This window comes from Lygodium microphyllum, chromosome 27, assembly GCF_053477565.2.
Source record: "Lygodium microphyllum isolate KBCC chromosome 27, Lygodium_microphyllum_v1.1.10, whole genome shotgun sequence".
NCBI lineage: Eukaryota > Viridiplantae > Streptophyta > Polypodiopsida > Schizaeales > Lygodiaceae > Lygodium > Lygodium microphyllum.
In genome coordinates, this window is record NC_141161.1 from 14,432,244 (window position 1) to 14,456,484 (window position 24,241).

Below are 24,241 nucleotides of genomic sequence, written 5' to 3' on the forward strand. Positions count from 1 at the left end.
TATATTGTGCTGCATCTTAAATGAGTGATTCTTTACAAAGTCAATAGGTAGAACAACAACATCAAATGGAAAGTTCATCAAGCACTGCTTAAATTACTATCTACCAACTGTTAGGCTTGATGAAGCACTTAAGATGAGATAAGAACATGCTTATAAAAGTAGAGCTTCTCATTTATTGCAATACCAAGTTCTTTCTTTTCTTCTAATATCTACATGCATATTTTTTTTCTTCTCATTGAGATACCCATGAAGATATTCATAGTCATGCCCCTATTATCCAATAGAAGTTTCATTAGAACACATTGTCAACCTATTAATGCCAAATCTACCATGATCCCCAAACATGCATTGTCTTGCATGGTATTCTCAATGGACACATAAGTGATTCCCACATATCAGTGATGCTATGATATATTGATTGGTTTTCCATAGACTAGCTTGGATCATCATCTCTACAACTGATGAAATCATGGTGCCCAAACTTATTTTCTCTCATCAAATTAAATGCCTCCTTAAGATATATCATTTGGATTTTATATACACAATAACATATATAGTACTCCTAAAATTTTCAAACAAAGTAAATTATTAATGTCTCAAAGCATCTAAGAGATATTTATACTTCTAGATGGGCCCTCTTAAATCTCTAGTACAACTCAACCTATGACATTAAACATTGAAACTCATGAGGTTAGTTTTTCATTTAAAATAGTCATTGGTACTATGTTATAGTATTTTTCTAGCCTTATTTAGTACTATACATTACAATTTTGGAAATCTACACCATCAATTTAGTACCTTATTATACCAATTTGAAACTTTATGGTACTAATTTGAGGCTTTATATTGAAAATTTTGTACTATGATAGGAAATTTAATAGAGTAGTAGACGCATTTGGTAACCCTATTCAATTTCATACAAGACCAATTTGGCACTACATAAAACTAATGTAGTACTTTATAGAAACATTTTCGTACCATGCTAGAAAAAATAACAGAGTATGAGACCTTTGTACTGCCTTTTATAATAGATAGACCCAATTTGATAGTGTATAGAACTAATTTGCTACTTTATAGATGAATTTTGGTGATGTGCTATGAAATATAATAGAGTACTTGAGCCATTTTGTACTAGAAAGTACCAATTTTTAAATTTACACAAGCATTTGGTATTATTATAGAAATATAAGAGTACTAGAGTCATTTGGCATCCCTATTTGGTAGTGTTTGAACCTTTGTAGTATCCTTTTGGTATTGTTCTACGGAATGAACTAGAGTATTAGACCTTTTTGATAATGCATAGTAACATTTTGTTACTTTATAGAACCATTTGGTATAGTGCTAGGAAATATGACAGAGTATTGTACAATACCAATTTGATACTTCAAATATGTATTTGGTACTTTATAGTACCCTTTTGGTATTATACCATGGAATGCAGTATTGGATCTATTTGATACTGTGTATTTTTAATTTGGCATTTCATAGAAGCTTTTGGTGCTACACAATATCCTTTTGGTACTATACTAGGGAATGTACTAGAGTACAAGATCCATTTGGTACTATTGTACATTATTAGTTTGAAACTTTATGCAAGCATTTTGGTACTATATTTTGATATACAATAGACTAGTAGAGCCATTTTGTCCCTCTATTTGGTAGTGTACAATATTATGATGGTACTATATTCCCAATTTGGCACAACACTAGGAATGTACTAGTACCAAGACCAAATGGAATGCTCTATGATGTGCCTTATGTCAAAGTAAAGAGTAGATGGACTCTAGAGATTATTATGTGGTACTCCATTTAGATGAAAAGTGCTAGTGAGTACCTAACATGGAAGAATAGGGTAGTACATGGCACAATTCAAGTACCTTCATATATCATTATAAGTTCTCTTATACCAAATGTATCTATAGGAAGCAAATGATATGCTATAATGTACTATATGTAGACTACAACACACTTGACATGAAATAGAGGAACAAAAGACTAGAAATGGTTCAACTTAATCTAAGAGTCATCAAGAAGATGCATAGGATGCTTCACAACACCTTTTCATCCAATCCTCTTTCGACATACATCCTTTTTGTCACACAAAAATTTGAGTCTTTATGCTACACTAGATCTCTTACGTCACTTGTGATGATGTTACGTCGAGGAAATTGTCTTTGATAGGCACTCAATGGCAAAACTTCCTCCTCATCTTTAATCTCAAGAGGACAACAAAGTGTAGCAATGTTTCTTTGGTAAACACCTAAAAGACCTACTATTCTTATATGGTTTATTTGTGTTGTGCCATTGGCCTTATTTAGTACCATCTTCAAAAAATATCTCTTTGAGAAGAGCTCATGTGTGGAGTAGGGCACCTTGAGCTAGCTGACTGTGTTACGAATATTAGATAGAAGAGCACTCTCAACCTTACCTATTGTGATGATTGTAGATCTTGAAAAGTCAAATGAAGCAAGAGTTATTTGAATAACTCCCTCTGGAAACCTATTGTAAGTCCTATTGTTTGCTTATACCAAAAATTTCCATATTTGAACGTATATGCTTTCTTGGCTTTGCTTCGTCCATTGAAGATAGTTCTTTCAACTTATTGCTTTCTTTCTCTTTCCTTCTATGTTATCCTTTCTTAGTAGCCTAGTAGTCATGCATAGACGCCATCTTACTGAGATATTTTTCCATCCCAAGGATTTTTGATTCCCTTACATAGTATGATTTGTGGATTCAATGCCTTGGATAATAGTGATGCAAGGAACACCTTCCATATTCTCATCACACCTATTTGTGTGAAATGAGAAGTTGCCATGCAGATTATCTATGGATGTTGAATTAATTCATGGGTAGTATAGAGAGGGAACTAGCTTCAAAACATGCAATGGAAGGTAGAGAGAGAGAGAGAGAGAGAGAGAGAGAGAGAGAGAGAGAGAGAGAGAGAGAGAGAGAGAGAGAGAGAGAGAGAGAGAGAGAGAGAGAGAGAGAGAGAGAGAGAGAATGTAAGAAAATCATTATGGGAAGGTGAAAGAAAAATTGATACAAATTGAATAAATTTTTAAATAAGGAAAAAGAAATCCAAATAAGACTAAACAAAAAACTAATTTTGAGGTGTGCTATACCAAAAAGAGGTAGTGTCCTTGACATCAAACCATGATTTCATCCTTGGTGACATATTGGGAGTTCATTACCATTTGGTTTACTTTATATGATTGATGTTTTGGTCACAATTCGATGGCTCTGCAAGGTCACATAAATTTAAAAAGCACATTTGAAGCAAGGAACGTGGTCGATGGAGAAAATGATGCGGTAGGAATTGGCGAGACCCCCGTCACAGCAAAGCTGAGAGAGGTAAACATCTTGTCAGTTTGGAATAAATTAATGTTTTGTAAGCTTATCACTTTATTTTACTTTAAACAATTATAAACTCATTCTAATGAAAATGCATATAAATTGCAGCGTAGGAAAATAACCTAAGTAATATAATAATTAAATATTCAATAAAAAGACTCTTTCACTTGGAAAATTATTATATGTCTATGATTAAGAAAATATTTGAATTATGGTTTATTTTGTGATATTTATTGTTATTTAGTTAAAGACACATGTGATCACAATAACATAAAAATAGTAGACATTGTTAGGGAAGGGAATATTTTAAAAATTTTCCATGAAAGTGACTATCTCTATTTCATTTTTTTGATAATAAACACATGCATATGATTTTTATAATAATTTATGGAAAATCATTTAGATATTATCATGAAATAATAAATGCATTAAATCAACAAAAAATTGTATAGAAATATATATATTAGATGCACATAAATTAGGTACTTGGAAATATAATTCATTGTCTGAAAGATGAAAGAAAAATTACACTTATGATTTTTGCATTGTCTGGAATAAAAATCTCACAAAAACAATCAGTATTGCACTTAGGGGGCATAACTAAAAGAAAATTGATCTTTTTAGATAACGTTAAAAGTTCAGCAAATGGCCAGACATTGTAGATTAAACCATAGAATATGAGAGAATAAAATAAAAATTATTTTCTTACTAAAAACCCATGTAATGTTAATATTGATGATTATATTAGCAAGAGTGTCAATATCATGAGTTGACCAATATATAAATCAAGAAGATATCCTAACCTAAAATACGGAGAATGTTGAAGCAAAAACAACTATGAAATACTTGATAACCCTAAAATTGTCAGTATTATCAGAAAATTAAATAGATATCGAAAGTGTGTAGGACTTGTTGGACATTGATAAGAATTTGTCAATACAAATTGTAAAGTCTAAACAGACTTGAAAAAGCATTTGAAATTCTATTAAGCGCAAGTTAGGGTAGAACAACGCATGAATTGCCTACCACTATAGGGATAAATCCCATATTATCTTTTAGGGAAGAAATATTAAAATTTTCATAATGATAAAATAGACTTCTCATAATTAATCAGATTCGCGAAATAACTTACAGATCCTGAAAAAGAGTTGCAAGTAGGAGGCGAAACCCTAAGAATAAGGTGGGACCTTAAAAGAGAAACCCCAGATTTGGGTAGGGCTACTTCTTATACTAAAAACACTTCATGCTGTTCCTTTTTTATTTGCACACGTATTGATGGTTGCACAGGAAAGATTGATTGTGCTTGCAGCAATAGTTAGATTTGATTGTAAATATATAATCATGATAATAAGAGAAAAGATCACACTATTCCTCTCCCACGACTAGATGTGGAACCCTTCTCCAAGGCGGATTGTTTTGTACCACTGCGAGGAGCTTTGGACTAGCCCTGATGGTGAGAGGTTGCTCATGTGACGAACCCATTAGGCAGGAGGAGGCGGGAGTGCTAGGGGGGACTCTGTTGGTCGTAAACCTCTCGATCACTCCTAGGAATTGCCCGCCGACCCTCACACAAATCAGGATAGGATCCTGGAGTCCCCGAAAGTACTAGTGAAGGGATGAAAATCTTGGAGGGTTTCTTTTCTTCTACGCAGATAGAAGGGATTTTTCGGTGAACAGAGGTTTATCTTTTGTGTAGGCAGAAGGGGAAAATCATTGTAAATAACTTTGTGAGATAATAAATAAACATGTTTTGCCAAAAGATTATTTTCTCTGTCTTTGCGTTGTGTCCTAAAATTATGCAAAGAAACCTATGATAACGGGTTAATTAACGAAGGTGCTTTTATATGCCATAACTTAATGTGATAGGTAATTATAAACTAAAGAAAACCATTTGTGGGAAGCAAGTGGGTGAGATCCCTGATGGATCCATCCTACGGATGGGTGGTCCTGGTAAGTTGGGAGCTTCTCTCAAGAGATTTAATGAAACGTTAATTAGGAAAAATTAGGTAGAGCCGAGCATTGACTTACCTAGGGTTAGGTCTTAAAAGGGGGAAAGGTGCGACGGCTATGCCAGAACTCCATTTAGGGTTTCCTGAATTCTAACCATTTACTAGAAAAAAGTGTTACACTCCATGAACCAAGGGTAACTACGATCGCTCTAGTTGGATGATAAACCATTGTGGGACATCTCCGATGGAGTTAGCTGATGTATTGAGACCTCAGTTTCGTCAAATTAGGACCCCTAGCTTGCATGTTGATCCTCGTGGGGATGGCTAGTACCTTTCGTTATGGGGTGGACTCTGGGAAACCTAGACGATAGACCTCGTACATTCTCGCGAGTGCCGGGCAAAGCCGTCTAGGATAGTTCCCCAATGAACCACTAAAATGTGTTGCCAAGAAATTGTTAGGCATGCATGTGACACGTGGTATCAGAGCATAATTAAAATTAAAAATATCTATGGATTTTAAGACCAAGTGTTCTAAGTAATAATCAGCCTACTAATTGTTATGGGATAAACTTTGGTAGAATAATGAAGCCCGAAACTAGTTTCTTGTTTTTAGAGCAATGTATACATCTGCACTAAACTCCACGGAGATGATGAGTGGAGAAGAGAAATGATGAGGATATTCAATCGCCTATACGAGATCCATCCCCTGTGAATCATGAAAGAAGATGGTTATGGGGTGAGTGTTACTGTTACATTGAGGCCCATCGATTCTTCAATATGCAAATTAATCTTAAATGTCTTGAATGGATGGAAATTTAAAAGTAGTTAAGACCTTTATCTTTTGTTTGTCCCTAGAAGGAATCCACTTATGATTATCGATGGTTGGTAGATATGTCTAGACTGTTATGTCTATGACAAGGTACTGAAGGTAATCCTAGCTGATAGGATTATAATCCAAGGACATCGCAAGTATTGAGATTACCGTATCCATGGTTTTCTAGATATGCCATTTCCACTGTATAGATTTGTGGACATAGATAGCAATCGACCTACTTTCTTCTATATGAATGTAATTGATATCCATCCTTGATAAAAAAAGATATATTGATATCTTGTTTTTGAAATTGTACATAGCATCCACCTAACCTATCAATGCTGATGTATCTCTACTTGTAAACATCTGCGATTTGTTAATATCTCTTATTTGTAAAAATCATACCTTACGGCTACTGATAATAAAAGATAACAGTGGGACTAGATTTTGGAAAATATTGTGCTCTTTGGCCCATCATTGTTTTACAAAACTAGTAAGATATGTTAATGTGAAAATGAAATGGAAAATTTTAAGTGTTAAACTAATTCAGGAAACTTATGATAACCTAGGGTAATACAACTATCGCCACTAGTTCGATTGAAATTCAAGAGAAGAAGTATCTCCTTAAGTAGGTTAAGCCACTGGAATTCGATGGCAAGGGCAAAGATGTTGAAGTTGAGGTAGAGATTTGGATTGAGACCATGGAGGACTACTTTACTGCCACAGGAACTACCCTTGCTAATTAGGCTATGATTGCCAAGATGAAATTGACTAGTGAGGCATGCATGTGGTGGAAACAATGGTGTAAAGACCAAGGACTTGTTGAGACAACTATTACTTGGGAAAAGATGAAATAAGCTGTGCGTGGTCGATATTTGCTATTAGCTTATCACACGCAAAAAATGAATGAGTTATTTAACTTAAGACAGCTGGGAATGAGCATGGAGGCATATTACTCAAAGTTTATCTCACTACTTAAATATGCGCCTTCCATGACTATTGCTCAGCAGGTGTCTAAGTTTTGTCACGGATTGAGTGCTCCACTGAACACATGCCCTGAATCTATGTGCCCAACTGATCAGCAAGATGCTTTGATTCATGTAGCACCTCTTGTTCAGGAGATTCAGTCAAAGCCAAGGAATAATAGGCTCTAAAATCAAAACAAAGGGACTTTACGGGGCTATGTAAAGCGAGTCCAAGGTAAGTGTTCACCTGGTCAAAGAAAGATGGCCAAAACAAATGTAGTTGAAAACTTCATACCTACAGGAAGTAATTCAGGAGTACCTAGGTGTTTCCACTATAATGAGCCAGGCTACTTTAAAAAATGGTGTTGAACGCTTGGCCAAATTCCTCGCCAAGGACATTACAGAGGTCAGAACCAAGCTTCAGTTGCAAAAGGAAAAGCAAATGCTGTTATTCTTAAAGAGCTTGAAGAAGAAGGAAACCCAACTATGGAAGTTGGTATGGAGAGGGCATCAATTCACACCACCCTCCATAAGAAGGCCCAAATCGCTAGTTTTTGGTGATTCAAACACCAATAGAACATCATGGTCAATCCTTTAAAATGCCAATTGACTGTGAAAGCACACACTTGTTCATGTCACCAAAGTGTGCCAAGAAATTAGGTATAGACACAATACCTACATCTAGGTTGCTTGTGGAACTTGCTAATGGAAAAGAAATCACGTCTACTCATCAAACTTGCAAAGTGACATTTAGCCTGGGAAGCAATCTCTCGGAAATGGGATTTAGGATCATGAATTTAGGGGCCTACAAATGTCTATTGGGTATGGATTGGCTAATCCCCAATGACGCACATATTCAGTGTAGAAAAGGCCAGGTGACTTTTCAAAATCTAAAGGGGGAAAAAGTGATGACCCAAGGTGAGGCAGGAAAACCCAAGGTTCAACTAGCCAATTCATCTTGCATAATAAAAGGGTTAAGAAAATGATTACTTGTGTATCTCATAAAATTAAATAAGGTTGAGCAAAATAATCAAGATGAGGGAAAGCCATATTGGTTGAAGCAATCTTCCGAGAAGAGCTGACTGAACTACCACCTCGAAGAGAAGTCAATCACGAGATCAAACTTGAACCAGGAGCCACTCCAATCGCTAAGAGTCAATATAGAATATCTATCCCTAAAACAATTGACCTGAAAGAGCAACTCAAGTAGTTATGGGATCAAGGATACATCAGGCCTAGTAATTTGCCATGGGGAGCCTTAGTAATGTTTCAAAAGAAAAAGTTCAGAACTCTCAGCCTTTGCATTGATTATCGGAGGACAAACTAGATAACAATCCAGAATAAGTATCCGATTTGATAGGCTACAAGGGGCGAAAATCTTTTCCAAGATTGATCTCCGATCTAGTTCTTACCAAATAAGGATCAATGAAGAAGATATTCCCAAAACTACCTTCAATTCCAGATATGATCATTTTGAATTTCTTGTAATGTCTTTCAGTCTAACTAATGCCCTTGTTACATTTGACAGATTAATGCATGACATTTTTTGACCTTATCTTGATGAGTTTGTCCTAGTCTTCTTTGATGACATCCTAACATACTCCAAGAGAGATGAAGACCATGAGTTGCAATTGCGCATTGTGCTGGACACAATGAGGATGCACAAGCTCTATGCGAAGAAAAAGAAGTGTGCCTTTTCCAAAAGACAGATGGAATATCTTGGATTCATAGTATCTGCTGAAGGAATCTCTGTAGACCCATCCAAAGTTAGAGATGTTCAAGAGTGGCAACCACCAACGATAGTTAAGGAAGTGAGAAAATTTTTAGGGCTGATTGGATGGTATAGATTTTTCATAAACAATTATGCCCTAATAGCTTCACCTCTTACTAATTTGCTAAAAAAGCAAACTGCTATTTTGTGGATGCCCATTGAGTAAGCCAGTTTTGAGCAGCTAAAGAAAAGTTTGGTAACAACACCCATTTTAAAGGTACCAAGTTAAGAGTTTGAGGTCGTAAATAGATGCAAGTTCTCTTGCACTAGGTTGTGTGCTTATGCAACAAGGTCATCCAATAGCCTATTCCTCAAGGAAATTGAAAATCCATGAGAGGATTTCCTCCACCCATAATCTTGAGCTGTTAGTTGTGATCCATGCTCTCAAATTGTGGTGACACTATCTGCTTGGAAGCAAGTTTACTTTGGTCATTGACCACAAAAGTTTCAAATGGATCTTTATTGAACCAAACCTCAACATGAGGCATCATCGGTGGATTGAAGTCTTGCAAGAATTTGATTTTGAAATCAAGTTCAGACCTGGAAAAGAGAATGTGATTGCTGATGCATTAAGTCATAAAGCTTTTCTGAATGCACTTATCATGGAAGAGCCATCTAAAGGAGAGAATTTAGCTACCATGATATTGATGCCTAGCAATCCAGTCATTGAGCTAGCCAAAGAAGAGGTTGAAAAGGATCCTAAGTATCACCTAATGCTTAGAGAAATCCTAGTTAAGGACACTGATCCTAAGCTTAGAGTCAAATACCAAAACTTCACTGTGGATGATGGACTTGCCTATTTCAGGACAAGGCTCTACAAACCTCTCAGTTAAGTGCTAAAAAAGAAGATATTATGGGAAGCCCATGACTCACCATTCTCAGGACACCCTTGCTATGCAAAGACTCTTAATGCATTCAGGAAAAGTTACTACTAGAAAAGAATGAAGCACGATGTAGTCAGATATGTTACTGAATGCTTAAGTTGCCAGTGAGTGAAAAGCTGAGTGTCTCAAAATGCCAGGCAAGCTCCAGCCACTTGACATTCCATAGATGAAGTAGGAGTTCATTAGTATGGATTTTGTAGTTGTCTTAACTTTTGTTCAAGGAAGGTATAATTCAATCATGGTGATTGTGGATATGCTGACAAAGGTCACTCATTGAAAGGGATGCAGGAGACGTGGGAGAGAAGAGCACAAACAATGTAGGTGTTGTCAACAATGTTATGACAGCCTTATTGCACTTTCATATATATATATATGAATAAAGAATATGGGCAGTCACTATCACGGGCAAGCCCAAGGGCCTATTACCCCAACAACCTCCCACTAAAAGGCCAATGGGCCAGGAAGTGAAAAAACAAAAGAAAAGAAAAGAGATAGGGTGAGGAATCGTGACATCACACCCAACGCCCAATCGGAAAGCGAGATGTGTAGTAAGTGGCGGGAACCTCCTCACAAGAAGAGTCAAGCATCCCTGAGTCCATGATATCCAGGAGAGAAGCAATCCCATAGCTCTAGACAATAGAGCAATCCATGACTGCTTCCCATGAAGCAAGCAACACAATTCATAAGTGTACGGCTGTAAAGCATCAAAGTGGTGCATAGCATTAGCGCAGTGCATAAAAGACACCAAAGAGCATATAGACTCTCCAAGGTCAATCATCGAAAGAGGACCAGCATCCCTGGACACAAGTCAAACGGGGTCTTAAGATAGTATGCAACCTCAGCAAAGCGGAAGACTGATATACAACTGTAGAATCAACCATAAAGCGCACTGAACACGCATCAAGAGACCTGAGAGGTGTTTGCATCTCATAAAAAACAGCATGATGACTGCGTAGAACCTGTTGGACATCTAAATCCCAAAACCTGTAAGCTGTAAAGTCACCATCTCCATAACCAAGGAGTATGCATCTACGTGACATAGGCTCATGTGGCATACTGACAGATGCCTGGCAGCTAAACATCCTCAAGTGATCATAGGAAGGTCTCATGCCACTCCATGTCTCATGCGGAGTAATAACATCCAAAGAGAAACACGGCGTCGGATTAACCAAGTAGACTGCAGTCATAAGGGCCTCAGCACAAAAGCTATAAGACAACCTAGTTGTGGTAAGCATAGAAGCAACCTTTGCCTGTAAAGAGACAGGGTAAGGAATCATGACATCTCACCCAACGCCCAATCGGAAAGCGAGCTGTGCAATAAGTGTCGGGAATCTCCGAGTCTAAGACATCCAGGAGGCAAGTGATCCCGCAGCTCCATACAACGGAGCAATCCATCACAATTCATGAGTGCAAGGCTGTACATCATCATCATTAGAGTAGCGCATAGCATCAGCATGGCGCATACAAGACAGTGAAGAGCATCCAAACTCTCCAGAGTCAATCATTGAAAGAGGGCCAACATCCCGGAGACGGGGTCTCAAGACAATATGCGGCCTTAGCAAAGTGGAAGACTGACATACGACTGTAGAATCAACCATAAAGCGCACTAAACGCGCATCAAGAGGCCTGAGAGGTGTCTGTGTCTTATTAAAGACAGCGTGACGACTGCCTAAAACCTGTTGGGCATCCAAATCCCAAAACCTGTAAGTCATAAAGTCACCATCTCCATAACCAAGGAGAAGACATCTGCGTGACATAGGCTCATGTGGCATACTGATAGTGGCCTAGCAGCCAAATATCCTCAAGTTATCATAGGAGGGTCTCATGCCACTCCATGCCTCATGCGGTAATATCATCCAAAGTCAAGCATGGCATCCTGTTAACCAAGTAGACTACCGTCATAAGGGCCTCAGCCCAAAAGCCATAAGACAATCCAACTGTGGTAAGTATAGCAGCAACCTTTGCCCGTAAGGTCAGGCACATGCCATGAGCAATCCCATAATACCGGGGGCATAAGAAATCAATGCCATATTGCTAATCCATCTGTAAGCATCTAGGCCTGCTACCAGCAGAATCCATAAACCTCTCAAGCATAGTAACAACATCCTCAATCCATACCAAAGGGTAAGCCCAAACACGGTGGGTAGCATGATCCATGAAGGTCACAAGATATGACGCTCCACCAAGTGACCGGGAATGCATAGGTCCATATACTACAACATGGACTAGATCTAGAGGAGCATGTCTCACACGATCGCCATAAGCCAAAGAGGCTTTGCACAAACCATGAGTACAATGAGGGCAAGTAGCATGGGGAAGAGCAAGCAATAAGCCTATATCACATAAAGCATCCATCTCAGTGTGTCGTACATGGCCTAGGCGACAATGCCATAACAATGCATGTGGTATCTGCGACAATTCCATGAAGTATTCCCAAGAGAGACATAATATCTTGCACCATGCGATAGACAGACAGAGATCCTCTTACTGAGCGTAGGTATATGCAAGATATCATGGAGCATAAGAGAAGATCCATTTGGTAAAGCCAAGTGTATATCCCCTGTACCAATAACATGAAAATCCTGCCCAAGGCCCAAAGAAATACATCTGTCAACCTCCCTGTAAGAAGAGAACCAAACTCTATGCGGAGTAAGATGACAAGATGCCATAATGTCTAAAAGCCAATCAAAGGTATAGGCCATATCACTGAGCAAGTAATCTGCAGGGTAACACGATGCCAGGAGTCTAGGCTCAGCTGCATCATCATGAGTAACTACATGCACCATACCACTATCAACAATGGTCTCACCTACTGTATCACTGACTCTGCTCTCATGTCTAGTGCGGCGCAATATTTTTTGCTCTCTAATCCAGTTGAAGCATTTACGCTTCACATGCCCTATCTTTCCACAATGAAAGCAAACAGAACCTGTAAAACCTGTAGAAGAGGACAACTGCTCTGTAATAGCATGAGTAGGGATGTCCAATACATCCAAGGAGCTCAAAGAATCAAGGGAACTCTCATTAGAGAGAATAGGCTCATCAAGAGGACTGTCTGCATGACTAGAAGAGCTAGAAGTCGTCATAGCATATTGCAAAGGGGACTCATCCAAACCAGAAGGGGAGAACACAAAGGCATCAACCACAGATGCAAAAGCTCCCACAGGAACAAGCCTAGCAGACAAAAGCATGACATATCCAACCACTCTAGCTCACGTCCATAAAAGCATAAGCATACCTCGGAGCCATAAATGCATAAGCATCCTCGAAACATAGGAGTATACATAACTTTGCAGTGTCTCATACCATGTATTGACATACATGTCCAGCCAAGAACGGCATGTGGCAAATAAACCTGCAAGAATCAAGCTCCAATAAAATCCCAAATATATGTGTAAAAGTATCCAGGTAAGAGGCTCTGTAAAATACATAGCAGCAGACCATGTGCATACAGGGGTGGCCATAAATATCAATTGCTCCCTAACATACACGAGCAATAGCAGCCCAAATAGCATAGATGCCATACAACAGAGAAGCAAGATGACCATAACTATAAATACCAAGCACTATCCAAGTCCATTAATCAGTAAGTATCCCGCATATCAAATGCAAATGAGCAATCACAACTCAATAGGCAACTGCCAAAACAAGGGAGCAGTTCAGTGATCAATACCTGTAAGTGCATCTAAGTGATAGCCAAGATCCATAATTAGAGCATCAAATCCCATATAACATCCAAGGTCGTAATGGAAAAAGCTAAGTCGTAACGGAAAAATCCAAGTCAATTTCCAAATGCTCAAGGGAATACTCAAATGAGTGTCGAGATGAGGCTCAAACAACTGCCATCCACAACCAACCAAAAGCATTCACCAAGACATTATAACCCGCACTGGGTAGCCTAGGCATAAACCATGCCATGATAGTGAAATGCCTGCTGCAAGGAAGTGATAGTGAACCATAAAATCGAGCTCTAATCTCAGCTCAAAACAATTTCGGAGCATAGAAGCACCATGTGGCATCATCCAAATGCGTGAATAGATCAACCAAAGTAATCGGGAGCACCCTGTACGCAATAGGCATAACCTGGCAAATCATTAAATAGCTTCAGCCCTAAAGTTTCCAATAGCACATAACCTCTTTAAAGTGAGCAAATCAATGCTCAATCCAAGCTCAAATCCATAGGCAAACCACATGCATACATTCTCGTATGTATAGGCACCAACCGGGCATAATCAGGCATCAAATGCCAAGACCTGTAAGTATAAAATTGAAGTAACAGGTGGCTGCCCTGTTTTGGACAGATCTGGGACTTTTCAAAACAGACAATGGCTGAGCTAAATCAGATCCAAATGCATCTCACATAAGAGGCATAACATCCACAAGTGATCTGATATCAATAGACATCAATAGAAGCATCACATAAGCCATAGGCATACGAATACATGTTGTCTCAAACCTGAAATCTGTTGCAGAATATTTTGTCATCAGAATTTGACAAATTTAACATTAGCATCGCGTCCAGAGCTTACCTCGCCTGAATCGGGTTTCGAATGCCCAAGATATGACAAAAAGAGTGATTTTTGAGCCATTTTTACAAACAGGCGCAAATAAAATGTGAGCATGCTGCTGTACTTGAGGGGCCAAATCAGGGTGGGTAGGGGATAATCAAGAGCCCAATGAAGGCCTACAATAGGCCTACACAAGCCTACGACAAGTCCAAGCAAGTGGTGAAGAAAACAAGCTTCAATGATGGAAGCTATGGTTGCGCAGGCATGTGATAATGTGAAAATGCTTCAAATAGTAAGAAAGGATACAAAACAATCAACAAGATGGAGGCAAAGAATCTTCATCAACATAATCTAAGAAATTTTGTTCTTCGTAGACCATGTACACTTTAAAAAGAGTGACAAAAGAAAAATTTGGCAATCATGATGCTTTTGGGAGACTACAAGCATACTAAGGATTTAATATCTTTTACAAAGACAATGAAAAAAGATATATTTGTTTTTTAATACATTGCATTCAACAATGGTTTGTGGATCTTAGGAGGGTGCAAGTTACAATAGTGTATATTTATAACATGAGTCTAGAGAATATGGAGGGGAGACTCTATTTATATTAAGATCAGATTAGACACAAATATTAAAACACCAAAAAATGGAATGTATCTGTATTACAACAAAGCTCTACAACACATAAGGAATTTATCATCTCAGGGGAAGGCTTTCGGCATATCTAGTTTGAGAATGCTTTATTAATGATAGGTATAGAATAAGTATCCAATGAGAGCCATGAGACTCTAAAATGGAACTTTCAATAATACAAACATCCCAATCATTATTGAATCACAACACAAAGGAGAGCAACTTGTTTTAGAAGGCATTGGGTCATTTGAAATGGAGTGACATTTGATTGTTGAGTCAAAGGGCTTCAAATGCATGTTGTGAACTTGGGTGGAGAAAGAAAATGAATAGCAAGATGATGGACCTAATCATTGGAGAAAAGCAAAACAAAAATGGTGCACTCAAGAATTAGAATATCCACATTGGGAGACCATCTTGCACACCCCATTGAAAAGAGCACATATTTGTAAATTGCTTACAGGGACATAGATTCTTAATAAAGTCATAAGTTTACATTTACTCTATCAAGCTTACATTGCTTTCAAATATGTGCATTAAGAAATGTGAACAACTCCTTTCAAGCATGGGCTTCCATGAGAGCCATATGCATCTTTAGAAGGATACATATAACCTAGAAAATGAGGCAATGTATTAGGTATTCTATCAATGGGATGAACAAAGGGCAAAAGATTTCTCCCCACAACTAATGTCCAATCCAATGCAAATTGGGAATGTTGGAAAGAACTATGTGAACATAAAACTAATGTGGCACGTGATCACATGATAGGAAATGACCATTTCAAGGTCTAGATAGAACTTTATAACTTTATACAATTCTTGAGAAGAAATTTGAGCCCTTATTTAGACTTCAAGAAGGAAATAAAAATTCCATTAAATACTTGGGTAGAAAAGGCATGGAGAGCTCAGTACCCAAGGAAGAACATTTTACTTTAGAGCCATAAGCTATGGTGGTGAACTAACAAAAAAAAAATCCCTCTGTGAAATGTTCAATACTTTCTATAGAAAACAACTTTGACATATAAGATAATTAGAAAATACACAATACATTCAAGAATCAAAGACCTTTATTTTGGGTTGTAGGGATTATGGAGGTGGCCCATGTTGAGATAGCAAGTTCAACACATGCAGATATTGATGATAGTTTGCCTAGTTAGATGGGTCAACACATCCACACTTAGCACATTGGTGGTAATTATGATTCTCACATGGCCATTTACTTATCACTTATCATATTTAGTTTGTTGCACTTACCTATAGTTGGCATAGTTATAGTGCCAGTCAGTTATGCATTGTTTAACTTAGTAGACCACTTTCCTTTATGTTGTGTCTTATCTATTATTTGTGTACATTGTATTGTGTGTGAAGCAAGAAGAAGAAAATAGCAAGAAAAATTTTTGGCCTCCATCTCTTTTCTTGCCTTTTTGAGTGAGTTTTCTCTTGTGTCTATCATGTGTGTTTATGTAGCAGCTCAAGCAAGTCCCCCTACTATGCAAGCTATGATATGGTATCAGAGTGACATCATTGAGAGAGGTTGGTTTTGAAAGCTAAATTGAAGCAAAAGAAGCAAGGATTCTTCCACTCTTTCTCTTGGATAGTGCCTATGGTAGCATTGGAAGTAAGACATAACAAAAATCTCAGATTGCTGTGAGATTTGTTGTTCAAGCAGAGTACTATATATTCTACAAATTGGCCCTTTAGGGCTTTCCTCTTGCTTTTTTGGCTATATGCGGCCATTTCGAGTCCTATTTTAGACTTGTAAGATTATAAAGAATAGTTTCAGGGTATATTGCGATTTTAGTTATATCAATTAAAAGTGGGTGGATAGGTTACAAATTTTGAATCTATAAGTTTTGAGGTGTTTTCTAGGAAGTAAACACAAGTTTTATCTATAAAAAGTTTGTATATTACATGTACTATTGAGCAATGAGTGAAATACACTACTTAGTGTATTACTATGCACTTATGATAAAAGGTTGCAGAAGACTTGCGTGCTGTTTTGTATCAATTTTGTGAAAATAGCAATGGAAACCCCATCATGAGAAGTTAGACAAGAATAATTATCCACAATGATAAAAGGTTGCAGAAGACTTGCATGCTGTTTTGTTACAATTTTGTGAAAATAGCAGTGGAAACCCCATCATGAGAAGCTAGACAAGAATAATTATCCACAATGGAAGTTTTGTGTCATGAACTTCCTTATTGGAAAAGGCATTTGCGAGTTCATTTTAGGTGAAAAAAAGAAGCCAGAGCTAAGTAATCTTGCGATTGCAGAAAAATTAAAGGCATGGAAAGAATGGAATGCAAAAAACATAGATAATGTATTGGCTATTTGCAGTCATTGATAATACTATGCCGACATATATTAAAAATGTAGAAACTTCACATGCAATTTGAAATTTTTTTGAGAACATGTTTTTAGTAAATATAAAGATACTGAAGATTTAACTCAAGGAAGAGTTGAGTACTTTGAAGAAAGGAAAGATGTATATATTAAATATGCATGTTTTGAAAGTAAGAAGCATTGCAGATGCCTTAACAGTTGTTGATGCAGTGTCTGATAATGATAATAATTTGGTTTTATCTACCTTGGGTGGACTTAATAATGATAAGGCCTAAAAATCATTTGTCACTTCTGTGTATGTATGGAAGCCCTTTCTTGTTTTTGATGAGTTGATCCCTCTCATGATCACCGAAGAGATCAAAATGTAGGGTGAATCATATGAAAGAAGCGGTGAATAGGTCCAAGGATTTTACTCAAGTTCAAGAAGAGGACATAGTAGGTGGTCATGGTATGGGACATATTGGTGATAGCTAGTAAAATAAGTTAAATGAGTAGTTTAGTGAAATGCAGGTTGTTTCAGGAGGCTGTGAAAACTTTAGAGGCAGGGGGAGCTCTAGAGGAAGAGGTGGATGGCATTATAGAGGTTCTATCAATTCTTGTATTTTTTGTCATTACTATGGCAAAACAAGTCATATTACACTCCACTGTTATGCTAAGAAGAATGATATCTGTAGAGGTAATTTACAACAAGGAGACTATACATTGTCTTCACAACAAAATGAAGAAAAAAATGAGTGTATGTTTATTATGCATCATATGATGAATGTTGTTATAGGAAAGAAAACACATGATGATATATGATATGTTGATTCATATGCATCTAATCATATGACCAGCCATACTAAATGGTTTAGAGAGATGCTGAATGGTCTGTCAGATATATTACATTTGTTATCCATCACAAAAAATTTAGTGTTTATTGGCCAAATGGTAGAGCAAGGATTATATGTTTGATTTAATGCAAAAGGTTATTTTGTGAAACACTTTAATGATAAGTGTAGGTTGGTCATAAAAGAAAGTAGACTTGGCTATATGTTTACTTTGGATGTTGGATTTTTTGCTTTGAATACTACTATGTATGCTAAAGTTTAAGAAGTGATTATAGACATTGAAATATGGTGCAAACGTATTGGACATGCAAATGTGCAAAGGTTGAAATTAATATAGTCTAGAGGGTTGGTTACAGGATTGCTTGCTTTTAGAATTGCAAAATTTTATAAAGTGTGTAAAGCATGTTAGTTTGATAAGTAGGTAAGATAACCTTTTTTGCATGATAGAGTTGTGAGTAGAAATATACTTGATGTTGTGCATACAAATGTTTGGGGACCTACACAAAATATATCTCTTGGTGGCAGCAAATATTTTGTCACATTTATTGATGATTGTTCAAGAAAGATGTGGGTGTATTTCATAAAAGAAAAGAGGGATGTGTTTGAGCACTTCAAAACTTTTAAGATTGTTTTTGAAACAAAAACATGCTTGAAATTTAAGTGACTTCTTGAGGTCTCATGGGATAAAGAGATAATTTACTTGTAGGTATATCCCACAACAAAATGGGGTTGCAGAAAGGAGAAAAAACATATTGCAGAAGTTACACTGCGGGCATTCACGGCTAAAAAGAAATTTCCAAAATATTTTTGGTCTTAAGCAGTTCATTCTACTATCTATATTATAAACAGAACTCCCACAACTATATTTCATGGGGTGATCCCCGAAGAATGCTTCATAGGCAAGAAGCCTGATGTGTAACACTTGAAAGTGTTTGGTTGTATTGCATATGTTTCTGTGCCAAATAAGTTGTGAAAAAAGCTTGATCCAAAGGTTGAAAAATATACTTTTATTGGATACTCTTTAAAGTAGAAAGGGCATCGTTGTTATAATCTTGTCATAGGGGAGTTCAGAGTGATCAGGGATGTTATTTTTTATGAGATGAGTAGTTGGTATGCATCTAGTAGTGATGGATTGGATGATGATGATGATAGATATATGCAAAAAGAAAAGAAAGAATCACTGAGTCTTAGTAGACCAAAAATATCATTTGGTACTACATCTATAGTTAGCCCTTGGTTTCGGAGACTAAGGAGCAGTCTTACATGTTTAGGTACATCTATTAGTGTTGTAGACAAAGACAAAGGGAAGAAGAAAGTATTAGATGGTAATGATGGATTTACTAGTCATTTGGGACTTGATGGAAATTTTAGTGGTCCAGAGAGTTTGGATGATAAGCTTAATGTTCCTTTGGTTATGACACCAGGCTTAGAGAGAGCACATGGTATTGCAAAGGATTCACTAAGTGATCCAGTGGTACACAGGTCTAGTAAGGTCAAATATCCTATTAAAGGATTTGGTTTTGAAGGTTATGCAACTCACTATTATGCTTATATATGGGGATGTTGCTGGTCATGCTAATTGGAATGCATCAGTGGATAAGGAGATGGCTTCATTAGAAGCCAATAAGACTTGATCTACTACCATTGCTTAAGGCCAAGAAAGCTATTGGTTGTAAGTAGGTCTAAAAAATTAAGCATAATGCAAATGATTCGATTAGTAGGTATAAGGTTGGGCTGGTTGCAAAAGACTGTGCTCAAACATATGGCATAGATTATTAAGAGACATTCAGTCCAGTTGCTAGGATGGCAACTATTAGATGTGTGATTGATAGTAGCCAAAGGTTGGAGTTTGCAGCAAATAGATGTAAAGAATGCCTTCTTGTATGGCGAATTGCAAGAAGAGGTGTACATGGAGCAGGTAGCAGATTATGAAGTTTTAGAGCATCCCACATATGTGTGTAGGTTACAAAAGACACTCTATGGACCTGGAGCATGGTTTGACCAGATCGGAGAGTATCTTATCAACATTGTCTTTTATATTTCTAATGCTGATCACTCATTTTATGTGAGAAAGGGAGATGCAAGTTTGGTTATCATAGTTATTTATGTGGATGCCTTGATTACTGCAAGTGGTAGTGATAGTGGGATTGCTGAAGTTAAGGACCTTTTGAAGAAGAAGTTTGAGATAAAGGATTTAGGTGAACTAAGGTACTTTCTTTGTATTGAGGTGATCAAATGTAATGATGGTATATGGTTGTCCCAAAGGCAATATGGATTGTGTATATTGTCCAAGTATCATATGACATTGTGTAAGCCTCTTTCAGTGTCATTTAAGTAAAATATAAAGTTGAGTACCGATGTTAGGGATGAGATAAAATACCCTACTATACTCAAGAAGATAATAGGGAGTCTTATTTACATGGCTATCACAAGGCGAGACTTGGGTTATGCTATTAGCCTTGTCAATTTATGAGGCAAGTAAGGATATACAAATGTTTGGATACACAGATGTAGTTTGGGCTGGTAGCATGTTTGATAGAAGATCTACAAACGAAAAGCAACCTATAGTTGTATCAAGTATAGAGGATGAGTACAGAGGTACTACTATGGTAGTATGTGAGGTCATATGGTGCAAAAGTTATTGGGTGATTTGGATGTACAGGAGATGGTCTAGTTGTCATTCATTGTCACAACATGAGTAGCATATAGTTACCTAGGAACCCTGTGTTCCATGCTAGGGCAAAACACATTGAGGTGCATTATCACTTTATGAGAGAGAGGCTAATTGTAGGAGAGATTGACTTAGTACATATTAGCACACATGATCAGATAGTTTACATTTTCACAAAGGCATTGGATGTAGAGAAGCTTAAAAAATTTTAAAGCTTACTTGGAGTTGTAGAGATACACTTGAGCTTGAGGGGGAGTGTTGAGATATCAAGCTCAATATGCACGGATATTGATGATGGATTGGCTAGTTAAATAGGTCTGTATATTTACACTTAGCATATTAGTGGTTATTATAATCCTCATATGGCCATTGACTTATCACTAATTATATTTGGCTTGTTGTACATACCTATAGTTGTCATAGTTATAGTGCTAGTTCAATTATGCATTGTTTGACTTAATAGGCCACTTTTCTTTATGTTGTATCTTATCCATACTTTGTGTACATTGTATTGTGTGTGAAAGAAGAAGAAATCAATAAGAAAATGTTTTGGCCTCCATCTCTCTTCTTGTGTTTTTAAGTAAGCTTCCTCTTGTGTGTATGGTGTGTGTTTGGCATAGCAACTAAAGCAAGTCTCCCCACCACATGATTTGTGATAGCCTATAGTGAGGTCTCTTAGGTGGCTACTAGCGACCCCCTAGTGGCGATTGGAGGGAAATAACCTTAGCCTGAAAGCAACAAAGTAATAGATGACCCATCTTGAACCATCACCATCCATTCACCCAATCAAGATTGGAGCTATTTACCTCGAATTTATCTAGATTTCCATCCAACCTTTATATGGAAGCACATGGGTGCAAAGAGCATCACTGTATCACTTTATTTGCAAAAGTAAAAAATCTTAGTTTTTTTTCTAACTCAGATCTTGTTTGTTGTGTGATGCAAGTTTATAGGGAATAGCTTTCTTATGCATGGGTTCTTTCTTGCATGTTTATGCCTTTTTGGGTGCCACTAGAATTTGGTGAATGGTACCGAATGAGGAGAAAAGCCAATGAAAGGTCGAGGAAAATGATCCTACACACACACACACACACACACACACACACACACACACACACACACACACACACACACACACACACACACACACACACACACACACACACACACACACACACACACACATTCTCTCTCTCCCCCCTCTCTCTCTCTCAACCAAGAGGGGGAATGAGGGAAGATTTATAAATTCTAGGGAAGCAATGGTAATGTTTCCACACTCCCTTCCTTCTCGCTCATCTCTACTCATCTTCCCCTTTATTCCATCTCCTTTTCCATGTTGAACATCACCATCATCATCCTCTACCCTTCCTCTTCGCATGGCTATATTTGCCGAGGAGACTAGTGTTTTAAAAGATTGGTATTTAGTTTAATCAAAATTTAAAAGATGAGTGGAATAAAAGGGTGTTATGTGAGGGAGGAAAAAGAACATTGGTACATTACATATGCCATTTCTCCAATATGCATATTGTGTGGTACTCATGGAGTACTTGGCACCACCAGTTCATATGTAATTACTTTTTTTCCATGTTCTTCTTTTTTGAAATATGATTATACACTATTGATAAGTAGCCATACTAATGTGAATTTCATAAATCTCTTGATTTTGAATTTACAGATTTAAGAATATATACAAATAGTCAAATGACATTGCATGTGAAAGTAGTTATTCTCTAGTCATTTGCAGAGACTAAGATGAGGCCCCCAATTTCCTATTTCATGTGCATAAGAATGTGTACCTCACTAGCACATTCACATTACCGCTCTTTTTAACAAGTAAACTAGCTAAATAACGCTTTCATTTAACTGGATGAAAAGAGGGCACCCCATTCATCTTTTTTGTTATTGCAAATTTCTTCAAAGGCATATACAACTTAGCCCTCTATTTCTTAGTATATGATTTGAGTGTAGAAAAGTACACTTAAATTAAGTTGAAAACAATATAACAATGAAATAAACAAACATGGAAAACAAAGGCATGTAACCAATAATGCACGAACTGATTGCAATGTGTAATGCTAAAGAATGTGGAAATTTGATTAATTTTATGTCTTTAGTTAGCAACACTCTAATGACACTTCCCTCAGTTCTTCTCAGATAGTTTACTTTCTACCTTTTTCCATGTAAATAACTCTTTAAATTGGATAAGAATGAAAAGACACACTAAAAAATGTTAAGAGAGCTTCTCCATTTGAGTGTAAGGTCTAAGACTCCATTTGAGTGTAAGGTCTAAGACTCAGGTAATAAAATGAAAGAATAACCTTTGGCATGTTTTGCAAATAAGATTAAACCTAATACACACACACAGAGTCGTGCTTTTCCCTAGGGAGCAATGGTTTTTCTGGCTAGATGATGTAGCTGATCATTTCATGAGGCTATGCCCACAAAAGCCATCAGAGACGATATACTGTATGTATGGTACACCAATGCAATGAATTATTACTTCGTTATCATTGCATGCAACCTTTTTCCTTGGGGAGCTCAAGACGCAGAAGCCCATTCAATGGATATCTCTACCATTCAATGCGAAGCCCAAGCGCACATTTGATGTGCTTTGGATGGACAAAGAAGCGAGAACGATGCAAATCTGTACATCAAAACTTCATTAGTGCTTGGACAGGATAAAAGTATATAATTTGACAAGAGGACGATTATCTCAACCGGCGGTCCTGTGGCCCAATGGATAAGGCGCCGGTCTACGGAACCGGAGATTCCAGGTTCGACCCCTGGCAGGATCGGGATCGTTTTGCAATTATGTTTTTATTTTCACTACAGCCTTTTCAATCGTGTATACCGCATTTACAGGCAATGTTTCATGCTTTTATTTTCTTCCCCATGACATTCCGAAACAAATGTTCCCTGCCATCTTCTAATGCCGCTATCCATCCACACTTTAATAGCATATGAAAATATCTATTTGCTTCCAAATTAGAAATTGTTTGCCCACAAATGAATTTATTACCAATGCTAGAACACTTGGTTAATATTTATTACACATCTCGACTAAATGTAGACATTTTTCTAATCCTTCTTATGTGTTGAATATCTTTCTATTGTATTAGCATATGTCTTTACATGAATGGTCCTAGACATTTTTCTAATCCTTCTTATGTGTTGAATATCTTTCTATTGTATTAGCATATGTCTTTACATGAATGGTCCTAGACAGATGAGTTGGATGGATTGGATGACTCTTTTTTGTTCCGTCCTCTCAACTTGATCAGGATTTGAACACTACCATTCTTGGATCCACGTATAGGATGCATCAATCTCTGCACCATGTGGCCATGCATAATAACAACATCACATTCTTTACCGCGTGTCCCTTTAGGCTTGAATTTCCATCGGGTCCCTTTTTGTTGGGTCTCTACCTTTAACACCACCCAGAGCTTGGCGAGGTTTTGACCAACATTGCTTCCCACACCATTGCAAGCCAACAATTTCAAACAAGTTCTCTTGCCATT

The 24,241-nt window shown here is 37.2% G+C and overlaps 1 non-coding gene and 1 pseudogene across 1 annotated transcript; one reads left to right on the forward strand and one right to left on the reverse strand.

The window, feature by feature from the left end:
* Nucleotides 1-273: 273 nt before the first annotated feature.
* Nucleotides 274-2,324, reverse strand: LOC148012077 (uncharacterized; annotated as a pseudogene).
* A 21,118-nt stretch (nucleotides 2,325-23,442) lies between these two features.
* On the forward strand, nucleotides 23,443-23,515 carry TRNAR-ACG (transfer RNA arginine (anticodon ACG)). Its single transcript has one exon. It is a non-coding gene; the product is annotated as a tRNA-Arg (tRNA).
* The last annotated feature ends 726 nt before the right edge of the window (nucleotides 23,516-24,241 follow it).